Below are 15,284 nucleotides of genomic sequence, written 5' to 3'. Positions count from 1 at the left end.
CCCGTCCCCAGCTAATTAGCCCTAATGTCGCCCGACGCCCCCTGACGCCCGGAAGGCCTCTGCCCCGGTGGGCGCCTCCGCCTCCCAGCGCGGAGGTGGCTTCCCCATCAAAATGGGCAATAAAAGCAGCGAGGCCCATTTCTTTTTTCTATTTTGAATTCTGTTAACTGACAATTTAACCTAAAATCCTCTGTATTTCCAGCTTGTACAGCTGTAAATAGAGACTGACAGTTTATTTTCACGTCCCAGTTTGAGGGGGGCAGCAGGGGGGAACCCATTTGAAATAAATACTGCGGGTCCCTGACAGACTCCAGACGGGCCTTCGACGCTGGCTGGCAATCTCGGGCACCTGTCACCCTCTGTGATCGGTCTTTTTACAAACACAAACGCGGCTGATTTCTTATCAAATGTAAAACCGGCCCGGCTCTTTCTTAAATGGTTACCACGAGCATGAAATTGACATTGTGAATCACATGTGACACTGGGTTGTCTGCGCTGTAATTGATCGGTGCTTAGGAGCAGGCGGGCTGCCCGCGCCCCCCCCCCCAGCCCCGCCGCGCCCCCCGCCCGCCGGGCGAGCCGGGCGCATCGCTGTCAATGGGAGGAAACTCTGAGAAATGCTCGATCGTGTACCTTGTGCCTTCCCTGCGCGCTCCTCCAGGTGTCAGCTCCAATTTCCCCGGCTTCGTCATTACGCACATCAAACGGCTGTAATTGGCCGCCACAGAAATTTATCCTCGGAAGGGAGAGCGCGGGGCAGCGGTGGAGGGGGCCGCGGGGGCAGGGCCGCGGGAGAGCAGATTTGGGGAGTTGCGGTGCCACCCCCCCCCCCCAGTGTAGCAGGGAAAGGGGAGAGGCTGGCCCGCGTGGGAGTGCGCCGGGCGGGCGAGCAAAAACGTCTGGCAGGGCGCGGGTGCAAGGGCGGCCAGGAACAGCCCCAGCCCGGCTGTCGCGCGCCCGTCGCCAGGGTTACTGCGGCGCTAGCAGCCCCTCCCCCAACCGCGCAGTTTGCGCAGCTGGAGCCCCCCCCCACCCGCGCTCCCCCCTCCCCGCCCCGTCCCCATCGCCCAGCCACACACTTGGGGTGGCGATTACTTTTACAGAGATCACGGGGTTTACTGAAGGGGAAACTGAGGCGGGGGCGGGCCTCCTTCTCTGGACTTTGCCTTCAGACCCCGGCCCGGCCTGGTGGGGCAGGCTCACGCTGGCTGCTCCGGAGCAGAGTGGGTTTTTCAGGCCATGGATTTTTCTGGGCCTCCTGGGGAGGGAGCGAGTCTGTCTGTGAGGAGACAAGGCAGAGGCCCCGCGGGCCCCTCCTGCCTCTCGGAGCGGCTGGGCCTCCGCCCCCTGGGTCCATGGGTGCCCTGGGGCCCCGCAGGCCCCTCGCCGAGGGCGCCCGCACTGACTCCTCCGGGCCCGCGCTCGGTCCAGCAGCTCCCTGGGCGAGTGTATTTATGTCTCTGTTTTTCCATTTGGATTTTGCAACTGATGAAACAACAGCGCCAAGTTACACGCATGGCGACCGCGGAGCCGCCGCCCTGCCGCCCGCCCGGGGCCGCCGGGGGACGCAGCGCGCACGGCGGGGGGACACTGCCCGCTGTCCAGCCGGGACACTGCAGCCCACCACGCAGACCGCTCAGGGCACGTTTCCGCGACCCGGCCGCCCAGGCCGGTGTCCCACGCATGACACCGCGTGGCCGCCAGCGCCGGCCTGAAGCATCTCGAGAAAGCTTGGTGGGGTGTGGGCGGGAAGCGTCTCAGGCCTCGCGAACAAAAAGCCGCGTTCCCCCTGAGTGCCCAGCTCACTCTCACACGGGGGTTGCCATGGATGCACCGCAATGGGGAGTGTTTCCTCTTTTTGCTTTGGCTCCTAGGAAGCTCAGAGTTGGATGCGGCCTGCTTTTAACCCTGCGGCACCCACGCGTGGGCTTCTAAGGGCCGCCCTTACCTCTGGCTTCTCTCCATATTCACTCCGCGGAGCCCTGTTTCTTTTTCTTACTGTTTCTGACCCCTTGGGGAGTGACGTGGCTGAGTTGGGGTGAAGGCCAGAGCGCTGCTGGGGGACCTGGTGCTGGAGGGCCTCTGGGGGTGCATCCACCCCAGCCATCCTCTCTTCACGTGCTAGATGCCCACCCACAGGCTCCACGCGGGCGCCATCGGGGGGCGGGTGCCGGGGTGGAGGCTTTGACGTGGGGTGTTGCTGGTGACGGGGAGCGGGAGGCCCTCGGGAGGGGTGGCCCCTCAGGGATTGGAGTCAGGGTGGCCCCAGGGACACCAGAGCCGGAAGGTGGCGTCCTGTAGCCGGAGTCGCCAGACGCACGTTGATTCTGCCACTGTGGGAGGGATGGGCTTCCTCCAGCGCCGGGCTGCACAGGCTGCGGTCCTGTCTCAAAGGGCGACATGTCGGCCGGTGCTGTCTGCGGCCGGGGCCTGCGGCTCAGGCGGTCAGGGGTCGTGGGTCAGAGGGCAGGCTTCACTGCGGCTGCGCCCACTGGCCGGCCGCCCTTCTGCCATTCTTCCCCTTCCTCGTCCAGAGTGTCCGGAGCATTGCCCAGGCCCCCTAGTCTGCTGGGGTTCTCAGCATGGGCCACTGGGGACAGGCAGGTCCCCAAAGGGCTGGGCCGGTGGGGAAGGGCGAGCTGTGTCAGGATCCCGGGCAAGCCTTTTGGAGCCTCGTGAATCCCGGGGACAGCCAGTGCCCCTGCCTGCTGCCTCTGCCTGCAAAGCCTTGTGGAACTGGACAGACTCTCCCAGGCTCAGGACCCCAGGAAGGAGAGGGCGGCTCAATCGCTGGATCACTGCCATCCCTGTCCCAGGGGGCGTCTGCCGGGGGCGCCCCAGGCCAGGGCGGCTCCCACGGGTGGGGCAGGCATGTCCTGACCTCGCCTGGGGTCCTTCAGACCACGGAAGGCCTGTAAGATTTTTGCGACCAGGCAGAGAGTGGGGACAGCATGAGTGTGTGCCCGGAGGGCCGTGCCCTGTCCACTCAGCTTGACTGGAGGGGCGGAGGCCGGGCCCGGCCAGCCGCGGGTGGAGAGGCATCCTGGCCGAGCCAGACTGTGTTGTGCGGCCGGGACTGGCTCCTCCTCTTCCTAGGTTGACGGCTGCTGGCCAGAGCCTCTGCCCCAGGGACTCCAGCAGCGGGGGCTGGGGGGCTTCAGCCATGCTGCACGCGCCCAGCCGAGGACCTGGAGGCCCGGAGGGGGCAGAATCTGCCCACGGCTGCGCAGTGAGAGCCGTCTGGGCCCTCCCAGGCAGGCGAGGCGGCCTGTGGGCCAGCGAGGGGGACAGTAGGCCCTGTGGCTGCCAGGCACTGGGGCAGGGGTGTGGCCTCTGGCCCCCGACTGGCCTCCTGCTCTTCCCTCCTCCTTGCTGCGTCTTTCCGCAGCGCGGCCTGAGCAAGGTCAGAGGCTGCAGCCGGGGCCTCGCCCCACAGCCCCCCCTGCCGGCCGCGGCTGTGGACACTGAGTCCCAGGGAGCCGGGCTCGGGCGCCGAACCCTCTTCCTGGCCCCCCGCCTGCTCTTCGTGCTGTCCCCTCCCCCAGCCAGACGTCCCTAGGCCTGGAGACACCAGGACCCTCTGCCCAGAGACGGCGGGCTGCCTCATGCCCAGACGCCCACACGCCCAGGGGGTCCTTGTCCCCCCCACAGAGCCGTTCCAGGGCGGGCAGGCGGGCTGGCATCTCCGAGTGAGTGGGGAAGGGAGGGGGAACGCCAAAACTTTAAGGTATATGAGCTGTGAAATTAAATCGAAATACTCAAATAAGAAGTCGCGAACAACATAAGCAGAGATGTTTACCAGGGCTTGAAGTTAAATACAGATTTTTTCATAAACGCAAACACGAAATGCGATGAAGTCCCGTGGAATGTTAAGTGTAATTTACAGCGGGAAGAACGTTCCCGCCACCGTAGCCCGTGCCCGCCAGGCCCCTCTCCGGGAAGTGCGTTCCGCCGGCTGCAGTGCTGGGCCTGGCACCAGGGCCCGCCAAGGGGCTGTGGGGCCAGAGGCGAGGGCAGGGGGCCGTCACTGCGGGCACGGTCACCGTTCTCCTCCCCAGGGCAACGGTGTTGCAGGCGGGTCCAGAGCCGGCTGGGGCGGCCAAAGTCGTCCCACACTTGGACACAGAACGCAGGTTAGCCAGAATTCAGGGGAGGGCTCACCTCCAAACAGAAAAGGAGGCAGTGAGTGGCCACCTAGGTGCTGACCGGTCCCAGCCCCACCTGGCCTTGACTCCAGGGCCCCTCCCGCCAACATGGCCAGGTGAGATGTAGGCCTGGAGGACTCCCCACCTGGAAACACCAGCCCCAGGCCAGGGGATGGGGACCCAAGGCTCTAGTGCCCCCTTTCTGTCTCCTCCTCCCAGTCGAACTCCCTCACAGGAAAATAGCCTCAAGTAGTCATTGACACTGTAGTGAGAATGAGTTCTTTTATGGGGCTTCCTCCTTGGCTGTGTAATATGAAAGTGGAGTCTCTGTTGGCCCTGGAAGCACACCCGGCTGGAAAGGGTTGAAGCGGGAAGGGGCCACTTGCACCTGATTCTGGGTGAGTTCTGGTTGGGGTTGGAGTTTCTGACCCCCGACCTCTGGGGGAGCAGCTGGCGCCAGCTGGAGTTCTTGGCTGAGGACACTGATCCAGAGCAGCAGCCGTGCAGCCTGGATTCACAGCCTGCAGCTTAAGCGTCGGTACACCTGTGTGTCCCTGGGGTCAGTGTGTGCCCCGGGCCCTGCCCCTCTGAACAGTGAGGGGCCCCACCCAGGCAGGCAGCCCTCACCCTGCACCCGGGTGCAGCACCGACAGCAGCCTTGCCTGCCCCGCAGGGCGCCTCAGCCTAGCCAGGGGCCTGTGCATAAGGATCTCAGGCCCACCGGGCGGGGGCCTTTGCAGCCAGTTCGGTGTGAAGTGGAGACCCCCACCTACCCTCGGGCCGGTCTTGGCTAAGGATCTTGGGCACAACAGCTGAGGCTGCTCCCACCTGGTTGTGTAGGCGGGTGGGGACCGTGAGGAGGGCCCCCCGTCATTGGCAGCATGCCCCCCATATCCCTGCCTCCATGCTGGGCCGTCCTCCCAGGCTGGGCCCACCTGGGTGCCCGCTGGGCGGATTCAGAGGCGATGGCCAGGTGGCCGCCCTTCACTTGCCAGGCTCTGCGTGAGGCTCCGCCGTCAGCACCGCCTCTCGCCCCACGTTGGGTGAGGTGCAGCCCCCACACTGCAGAGGGGCACTGCAGGCCCGCGTAGGGACTGGCCACCCACCCGTGACCAGTGCCGCCTCTCCAGTCCTGCCTCAGGCACAGGCAGGTCGGCCTCCGCCTGCCCGGTCACTGTGTTGCGTGCCCACTGCATGCCAGGCCCTGAGCTGGGAGCTGCGACCCCAGGACCAGATGTGGGCCCTGCCTCCCGGGACCCCATCTTGGGTGTGGACGGGAGAGGCAGTCATGGCCCTGTGGCCAATCAATTTCTGTCCTCATCAGCCATGCCCTGGGGAAGGGCTGGGCCCAAGATGGGCCACCTGGGTCCCCGGGCCTCGGGAGGGGGCGGGGTGGTCTGGGGCAGCCCTGTCAGGGTCCTGGCCAGGGGCAGCTGTCCCTCGCAGAGTCCCGCCTCCCGCCGCCTCTCCCAGGGCCCTGCTGTCTGCCTGTCCACAAGTCACCTGGTCACTCTTCAATGTGCAGGAGGCCTATGGCCCTTCCCCAGAACCCCGTGCCCTAATTTATGTGTTGCTGCTGGGAAGTATTTTCTCCAAAAACAGGATGGATGTGAGAAAAACAACAATGCCCCAAAACCACACTTGATGGGCAGGTCGTGGGCTCGCGGGCTCGTTCGCCCTGAATAATCAGGCTTCAGCCCACACTGCTGGGAAAGAAAACAATTGGGGGGCTCGGGACAGGGCCTGCGGCCGTGGCAGGGGCTCCTGGTCAGCTTCCCGCAGCACCCACCCTGGGAAAGGTCACTTGGAGGTGGCCCTCCCCGGGGACAGCCCCCCAGCCCCTCCGCTTCCAGTGGAACCTAAATCCTGTGGGTAATTTAAGCCACTTCCTCCTGCTCCCGCCTCAGAAAAGACGGGGAACAGCTGGTCACCTCTCTTTTCCTAATAAATCTCATCCGACGTCCCTGCCAGGGATGGGCCGGCCGGTCTCAGAGGCCCGGCCGCCACCAAGGCCACAGCCCGAGGGGAAGGGCCGGGGGCTCTGGAGGCCGGAAGGGAGGCCAAGGGGGGCCCGAACCCCGGGCCGCCCCCGCTCACCGGCCGCCTCGTCTGTTGGGGGGCGCGCTGAGCAGCCGGGGGGCGGGGCCTGGCCGTGTCCGCCCGGACTCCTTTGTGCAGCCAAGTTCTAGGTGCATTGTGTACTGGGCCGAACTTTAGCTCACAATTTGGGATTAGAGCAAATCCGAGCGTTTTTCTGCATGCCTGCCCGCTCCCGGGCGCCCGGAGCCTGCTGGGTAACTGCCTATTATCTGCCGGTTCCACTCCAGTGCCCTCCCCAATAAAACTTTTCATATCCTTATAAACGAACTCGATTGCCGTGTTATAAACATTTACACTGTGCTAACAGATCATCTCCGCACATCAGAATTGGCTAAATTCCCTTTTCCAGATGAATATATTGAAGGAGATTAGAGATATGATAGCTTTTCAGATTGCTGAACCCAGAGAAATTAGTTTAGTGAGCATTTACAGAGGCTAAATTGGAACCATTAAATAGTGGATTAAATTGATGGCACTTTCATTGTCTGTCCTTCGGTACCGCTGTAAAATCAATTAGCCGTCACCAGCCCATTCTCCATCCAGAGAGATTGCCGTCCTCCCTGGAAGCCGATGCAAACCCTCCCAGCAGTGTGGGGTGGGGGGCGTGAGAACACACCTAGCAGGTGGTGCCGTGCGGCCCCCACCTCGCCCCGCCGACCCCGCCGGCCTCAGCTGCGGCCCGAGGCCGGGACCCCTGGGCCACACAGCACAGCACCCTGCGGGACGCCCCAGGCCGAGGCCTCAGGTCTGTTTTGAGGGGCTGGCTGCAGCTGTCCCCTGGAGGGGTGCGTGGCCCGGCGGGCTGGGATCTGGTTCTCCGCCACCGGGTGGCCCCGTAAGTCCGGCCAAAGGGGGCATGTGTGTCTGTGGAGAAGCGGCTGGTGCAGAGGACGCCGGCGGGGGGCTGCCCGGAGGCGGCCTGGGGGCCGTACGAGAGCCCGTGTTTCCTGCCAGCGCGCCCCGTGCTGGTGGCCACAGGGTGACGGCTTTGAGCGGGGCAGCCCACCGAGCCCTCCCGCAGCCCCCGGGGGCAGTGCTGCACTTGCCCCCGAAAGGAAACTGAGGCTCAGGCAGCTTAGTAGCTGGCCAAGGTCCACAGAGGCCCGGCGTGCCCTGGAGCCTGGAGCGGCCATCCTGACTGAGTCATGCCCATCCAGCGTGCCTGTCCTGAGGTAGCCCCGCATGTCCACCCTTGGATGAGGCACCCCTTAGCCACTGAGTGGTCTGTCCCAGGAAGTGAGCAAGCCCGGCTGGAGGGGGAGAGCCGGCAGCCGGCCCGGGGCCACCAGGGAGATGGGGCGCGCACAGACAGAGTCTCAGGGGTCAGGGGTCCCCAGACCCCCACTCCCAGGCCCCGCAGGGTCCCAGCATCCCTCCTGTCCTCACCTTCGTGAACCCTGACCTCCGGCTGCTCTGAGAGCCAGGGGCCCCTGTTCCAGCGATTAGGAGCCTCCAAAAAAAACACACAGTTAGTCTGAGCCCAGCAGGTGGGCGGGAGGCCTGGAAGGCGGAGGGGCTGGGGCCCGCCTGGGTCAGGTGACATGTTGGCATGGAGATGGGGCCCCGGAGCTTGGTGGGGGATGGGTTGGGGCAGAAGCTCCTGGCTAGGCTCCGGCTGGGGGGGACCCCAGGAGTTTGCACACTTCCTCCTTCCCTGGGTGGGGGGCCAGGTAGGTCACTGCTCCTTGGAGGACCAGGAACGGACTCTTTACCTCATTTTACAGACGAGGCAGCTGAGGCCCAGGGCGGGGAGGGGCGCCCGGCTCTCATACAGTGGGTGAGCAGCCCCACTGGGGTTCGAGCCCCAGGTGACTGCAGGTGCTTGTCTGAGCTGTCCACCACCCCGCCATATCCACGTTTTCCAGATGAGGGGACCGCCGGCTGGAGACGGGCAGGGCCCTGCCGAGGTCTCACAGGAAGCTGGGGGCAGCAGAGCCAGAGCGGAGGCAGAGCCCTTCTGCTGGGCCCTGCAGCCCCTCCCCTGGGGGGTGCAGGCAGGGCTGGGTGGCAAGGATTCTGGCCAGCTGGCGGGTGGGTGTGTGGGACCAGGTGGAGGGGAGGGGCGGGGACAGAGGCAGGTGAGAAGGCGGGCCAGCAGAAGTCCTCACAGACAAACTGGTGACCACTAATATTCGGAGCAGCCGGCAGGGCCAGCTCGTGAGGTCCAGCGCCTGGGGAGGGCATGGGGGACCCTCGCGCTTGGAGCTCCGGTCTGCCTGGTGTCTCTGGGCACCCCCAGAGCTCCCAGGCCGGGATTCAAGGGGTCCCTCAGTTCACGTCCCGGGGGGCAGCCTGGAAGGAGGACCCCAGCAGAGTCTGGGCCGGGCCGTCTGGGTTCTGCCACCAGCTCTCTGAGTAGGTGGCTTTGCCCTGTGGGCCTCAGTTTCCCCTCGTGGGCAGCAGGCAGCCCCTCCCCTGCCCCAGGAGCCAGGCCGGCGTCCAGGCAAAGATGAGGATACAAGGTGTGTTGTGGTAGTCACGCTCCCACAGATGGAGTTCCACTCTCGGCCCCCGGGGACCTCGGCGGCCTGTGGGAAGGGGCCGGGGCCTCGGGGCCTTTCATCCCCGAGGCCTCTCGCCCCCACTCAGCCCAGCGTTTATCTGGCTGTGATGAATGGCGGAGGCTTCGGTGAAGGCCTGGGAGGGGCGAGGCGGGTGCTCAGAGCGGACGGGGCGGGAGAGGGAGCCGCCGCCTTGGGCAGGGCCGCTGGCCCTCTGTCCGTCTCTGCCCAGGCCTCGGTCCTCTGCCCCTGCAAAGAGAGCACTGCTGAGGGCTGTGGGGCATGGGGCCGGGCCAGGCCCACCCCATGGGGCACAGGGCCCGGGCGGGGCCCTGAGGCTTCGGGCAGCCCCTCGAGATAGCTGTTTCCTGGGGCGGAGCAGGGGCCAGGGGTGATGAAGCATCCTGCAGGGTGAGCACCCAGAGGTCCCTTCTGCTCGACCCCCCTCCCCGCCTCCTCCGCACGACGGGACATTTATGGCCTGTCTGGAAAGACTGGCCCGTGGCCGGGCCCCAGGCCAAGGTCAGAGCACCCTGCTCACCAGGAACTCGGGGCCTGCGGAGCCCGGCGTGTGCCCCGGGGCCATGCGAAGCTCTGCAGAGCATCTGCCCAGGACCCTGCAGCCAACCGCCGCGGACCTTCCCGACCTGGGGCCTGCGCCGCTGTCCCCAAGCCCCCGTCACGCCCCCGGGGCCAAGAAGCTCGGCCGTCTGAGCAGGACAGGAAGGCAGGTTGGCTTCGTGATGTGCTCGAAAACAGAGCTTGGGCAGAGCCTGGCAGACGCCAGCTCTGGCAGCGGGAATGGGACAGTTAGGGCGACCCAAGGGCTTCGGTGCCTCTCGAGACACTTCGCAAACTTTTTTTTACTTTTCGGAGGTAAAATATACATGACGTTCACCGCTTCGGCCATCTTTAAGTGTCCCTTTCCGGGCGCGAGCACATTCACGCCGTCGTGCGGCCGTCACCGGCGCCCGTCTCTAGAGTTTTTCCCGTCTTCCCAAACGCAGCTCCGTCCCCACCAAACGCGAGCGGCCGCTCCCCCGCCCAGGCGCCACTCGGGACCCGGCTCAGGGAGGATCGCACGGTGCGTGGCCTTCTGTGACTGGCTCTCGCACTCAGCACGCTGTCCTTGAGGTCCATCCATGCTGTAGCAGGCGACAAACTCCCTTCCTTTTTTAAGGCTGAATATACTTATTCATAAAAACGGGGAAAATAGTGACTGCAAACTGGAGAAACCCAACAGGCGTCAGCAAATGGTCAAGTTAACATCGCCGCTGACACGGGGCCCTGGGGAGACACGGCATCTCCTCTGTACCTCGTCACGAGGAAGCCCCACGAAGCCGAGGCGAGCGCGTCGGCGCGGTGAGAGGCAAAGACAGGAGGACGCGGCGGCCGGGCGTGGAGCGTCACGGGCTGGTGCCCTGAGACGCAGGCGGCCGGACACCTGCAAGGGCCGGACCGCGAGCTGAGAGGCGGCGAGGCGGGCGGGCGGCAGGTGGACAGGAGCACGGGACAGGCGGAGAGGCGGAGAGGTCCTGCTTTTCTGTTTTCTGACTTCTCTGTGAAGAGTTGGTCTCACTTTGGTGACTTAAAACGCTTAATGAACAGGGTTGTTGCCCGCTGGTGGGATCCGGGTGAGTTTTGTGTTCCCTTTGCACTTTTCTGTGGTTTCCAAATGTTCCCCCACAAAGAGGCTCTGGGCCTGTGGTGGGGGTGGCGGCCGAGCAGTAGTGGGGTGGCCGGGGAGCGCCACGTCTCACCGGGGCGGCGCCCCTGACGAGCTGTCCAGGCGGAGCCACAGGCGTGGCCTCGGGGCCCTGAGGCGGACCTGTTCCTGTTTCCGGCATTCCCGGCGCTGACGCCTCGGGGACCTTGCCGGCCAGTGCAAGGCTGCCTTCCAGGGCGAGCTGGTCCTGGGGACAGCAGGCGCCCCCGAGAGCACGCCCGTCACTGCGAACCCAGAGGTGCAGAGCCTGCGCCCCGCCCGTCAGGCCCTGCACCCCCAGGACAGTGCTCCCCGGCCCCGAAGCGCCCAGGGCCACGCGCCGGACAGCCGGAGGCCACCCCGCAGCCCCAGTCACTCGAACTGCCCAGTCCAGGGGCCCCACTGAGGCCGCCGCCTCCCCGTCCCCTCCTGCAAAACCACGGTGGGGGCCGGGGCTGCTTTCCACCCACGGCCCCTCCGCCGCCGGCCGCCTGCCCGGGCTCCCCAAAGCCCTGCGTGGGGGGGTGTGCCCCTGCCTCTGGGGACGTGTAGACGCTCCACTCTCCTGTGTGGGCCCTGGGCCCGTCTGTCACCTTATCATACCCGAGTCAGACTAAACCCAGTACGAGTTCCAAGGGGGCAGGGTGGCCTGGGGCCCGGTGGCCAGGCGGGTCTGGCTTCAGCCACAGGCCCTCTTCCTGGCGAGCAGGGCTCAGGGGGGCCTGCCACGTCCTGGGGGTGGCTGTCCCTGGGGCGTGGGAGGACTCGTGTTTCTGGCTTCTGCTCCTCTCCTGCAGCCCGCCCATCCCTGGGCCCCCTGGGGACGAGTGGGAGGAGGGCCGTGTCATGAAATCTGGGCCTGGAGTGGCAGTGGAGGCCGCCATCTGGGCCAGGTCGTGAGTGTGGCTTCTACATGCCCTTGTCCCTGCACAGTGGAGCCACCGGCCTGCCCAGGGCCTGCCTGCCTGGCAACAGAGGACACACGGGGCCAAACGCCGGGCCTGGGGTGTGCGGGCCGAGAGCAGCGGCTGGGGCTGGGCTGTGGGACAGTGGGTCCCTTCTGCCCGGGCTGGCAGGGGCCCTGGACAAGGCTGCCCCCCGCCCTGTGCCTGCTGGTGCCGCGTCTGGCCCAGCCCAGCCCGGTCACCTGTCCGCTGGGCTGTCTCCCAGTGGGGTCGGCCCCCAAGTGCACGGCCACAGCCAGCCCGACATTGAAGGCCCTCTCCTGTAATTGGCAATTTTGTCATATTTATTCACAACAGATCGGATTGTCAGGAGCTCGCTGGGGCTCTCCGGAGGCCTGCCGTGAAATCGGTTTGAAACGGCGTGTCAGGGTTTTCTCTCCCTGCTGAAGCGACCATCTGGCGGACGGACCAGCGGCCGGGCTGATACGCTAACCCGGGGAGTCACGGCTAAGCCATGCCCTGGGGCCGCAGGCCGCAGGCCCGCCCCTCGGGCCTTTCCTGGCCTCCCTCCTGGGCTTGGGAGCCAGGCTGCCGGGAGAGGCCTGGGCCGAGGGCCCCCAGGGCTGCAGAGCTGGCTTCCCCAGCCCTTCCCGCCAGCCATGGCCGGCCCACAGAGGGGCTGCCCGCCCTCCAGGTCCTCAGCCGGACACCGGCTTCCTGAGTGCAGGGCGTGTGTGACCCTGGGCGTGTGTGTGTGCACACAGGTGCGTACACAGCTGTGTGATCCTCGTGGCTGTGTGTGCCCGGGTCCCGCAGCCCAGAGCCTGGTGTGTGCCACCGTGTGGGGTGGGGCACAGGCCGCCACGTCTCAGCGGCTTGGCGCCTCACTGGGCTGGCGGGGACTCCGCCTGTGGCCCGGCCCCTCTGCACGGCCGCGAAACTGGAGCTGAGGCCCCAGCAGAGCCCGGCACCGTCATCCCTTCTAAGGAACACGCTATTCCAAGCGCCACGCGGGGCCGACCGCGGAGGGAGGCTGCGGGGCTGCGAGGCCGGCTCGCCGTCTGTGCAGCGTCCGCGCGGCTGGGCGCCATGCCCCTCGGTGCCTGGGCACTGGCTGCCAGCAATGAGGGGACGGGCGACCCCGTGCCACGCTGGGGCCCCAGGGGGCTGTCAGGGAGACCTGACCCGCATGCCGGGCCAGGCCTGGGAGACTGCGACAGGCCGGGGCAGGGGCGGCAGGGAGCGACTGTGGTTGTTTTTAATGCTGACGGCTACATCAGGAAAGCCTGTTAGGCAGTGCTGGCGAGAAATTGATTGGTTTTGGAGCAAAGACCAAAAGCCAGGAAGTCAGAGACTGTGGGAAAGACGAGCCGGTCCCCCGTGTGCCTGTCCCTGGGCCCTGGGGGAACGGGGTCAGGGGAGGGTCCAGGAGGCCCCATCCTGCCGCTGAGGTCACCTGCCGGTCTCCAGGGAAACCAGGTGCACAGGGGCCCGTCGGAGTCTGGGCTTGCGGGCCGGGCCAGGGCAGGCCTCAGGCGCCCGCGGCTCAGGCTGTGGGACGTCCTGGGATGCGGGCCTGGAGCACGTCCGAGCGGGCACCTCGGGGCGGTTCCGCCTGCCCATGCAGGCGGGAACGGCGGGCGGCCTCCCACGCGGAGGGGAATGTGTTATACGGACTCGTCTCGCCCGCCCTTTGACCTTCTCCCGCTCTGGCTTCTGACGTTTTAAACTGCTTGCCCACGCGGCTCGTGTCCCGTGTCTTTGCCGGCGCCGTGGCCGTGGCCGTGGCAGCATCTGCTCGCCGTGACCTCAGCTCGTCACACCGCAACTCTGCGCCTCCGCCGTCTGCATCCGGGACACCGGCAGGGCGAGGGGCAGGTGGGGGGCAGGGGCGTCCAGAGCTGGGCCGTGAAGGACCCCTTGGACAGGGCGTCCTACGGGGAGACGCAGCCGAGAAGGGCACCGTGGCGGGCCGGAGACGGCGTCTCCGTGAACAGCTGCCTGGAGCTTCGTTCCAGCCAGAGGCGGGGCTACCTCGTAACTTGCTTGACCGATGAGCCTGGGCCCAGGATGGGTCCTGAGAAGGCCTGCAGCTCCCCCTTCTGCCCCTCGGGCCCTCGTCCCTGGGGTCCAAGCTGCCTCAGACGCAATCTGATGTCCCCGGAGCTGCCGTATGGGCAAGGCCACCGGTGGGCACGCCGACTGTGCCCTGGCTCGCCGGGCTGGGCTGGCGGACGGCCGCGCCTCCAGCATCGGCTCTGCTTCTGGAAACCGGAGACGCGGTCCAGCCTGGGATGCGGGCCTGGGCCTCGGAGGCTGCGTCCCGCTGGGCCCGAGCCCCGGGGAGCCCCGCTCTCCTCTCAGCCCGCGGAGGCACCATTGATCCTCGAGGCGGGGGGCCGTCCCCGGCGACCGCCGGCCGTCTGCCGACTCCTTCCCTCCAAGCTCTGCTAACGAGCCGAGCTGACGGCGCCGCCGGCCCTAATTGGCAGGACGGGCAGGTGCGTGTCTGTCTGGGAGCCTGGCCGCCGGGCCGGCCCCCGTGCGGGGGCAGCAGTGCTGGACCCAGCGTTGGCGTCCGCACCTTGGGCTGCAGGCCACGGCCTCCCAGTCTGGATGAAACCGTCGAAGGAAGGCCGTGAGTGGGAATGTCAGCGAGGAGAAGGGTCCCTGCACTGAGAATGGTCCCCGCCAGCCCAGAGGTGGCCCACAGCCCTCCCACGGCAGGGGCGTGGGATGCCAGGGGACTCGGGAGGAAAAGAAGGACCCAGCCCGGCACAGGAAGGCCCACGGGCGGCCCCAGCATGGGGCAGGGCTGGGGCAGGGAAAGGGGCCGCTCCCCTCGCTGCCTCGGCCCTGCCCGTGTGGGATGAGGCCCCCCGCCCCCCTGCGAAGCCGCCGTGGGCTTGAGTAAGTGAGGGACGGTGAACGGAAGCCGCCTGCAGTGTAGGGGGCCACCCGTCGCGGGGCATGCAAACAGGACTCAGGGTTCCTGCTCTGCATGTTAGAGGGGGCGTGACAGGCCGCAGCAGAGCCCCCTGGGAGGGGTCGCAGGAGGTCGGGAGACCTGGCTGGGCTCCTCGCTCGGCAGCCGGCTCACCCCGACCCCCCGGCCTCCCCGCGACCCAGCCACCCCTCCCATCAGGCCAGCTGCCATCCAGGCGGGGCCCCCGTCACCCCATGACAGGCGCCCCACGGCCTGTTCCACAGCTGGGACATCAGTGCCCAGAGGATGCAGGACCCACCACCCCGAGGCCTCCCGCCCGCCCTGCCCGCTCCCCACTGCTCCGCTCCAGCATTCCCCAGACGAGGGTCAGCCCGGTGGCCCCGGGGTCCCCCCCAGTCCGAGCCCCATCGGCCCCCACTCTGGGCAACCCAGGACCTCTCGCCGCCACAGGAAGGAAGGGGCAGCGCTTGCTGAGGTCTGACTGTCCAGGGAGGCGCCGCGCGGGCGCTGTGGCCGCGGGCGTGAGCGAGCCGGCCACGGCTGCGCCGGTCGAAGGGCGGGCTGTTCACGGCTCTGCGCTGTGCCTCGGGACGGGGACGGGGGCGGGGGCGGGGGCGGGGGCGGGGACGGGGACGGCGGCGGGGACGGGGACGGGGGCGGGGACGGGGGCGGGGGCGGGGACGGGGGCGGGGCGGGGGCGGGGCGGGGGCGGGGACGGGGACCATGGCAGGCGCCGCCTCCCTTCCCGCTCCCCTCCCAGCACCTGTGCCCGGGCCGCCCTGCCCCACACTTCAGACGGGGGAGCCAGCCCAGTGGGGGGCCCGTGCCGGACGCCCCCGCCTGGCCGCGGAGGACCCGGGAGGGCGGATGTGCAGACGGGACACCGCCACCGGGACGCGGGGACCGGAGCCCTGACCGTCCCAGGGCCCAGAGCTGCGCCCGGTGCCCCGTGGCCCCGCAGCCCGGACAGGTGTGCGCCGC

This window comes from Rousettus aegyptiacus, unplaced genomic scaffold (assembly GCF_014176215.1).
Source record: "Rousettus aegyptiacus isolate mRouAeg1 unplaced genomic scaffold, mRouAeg1.p scaffold_m13_p_7, whole genome shotgun sequence".
Taxonomy (NCBI): Eukaryota; Metazoa; Chordata; class Mammalia; order Chiroptera; family Pteropodidae; genus Rousettus; species Rousettus aegyptiacus.
Note: the sequence above shows the minus strand (reverse complement) of the source record.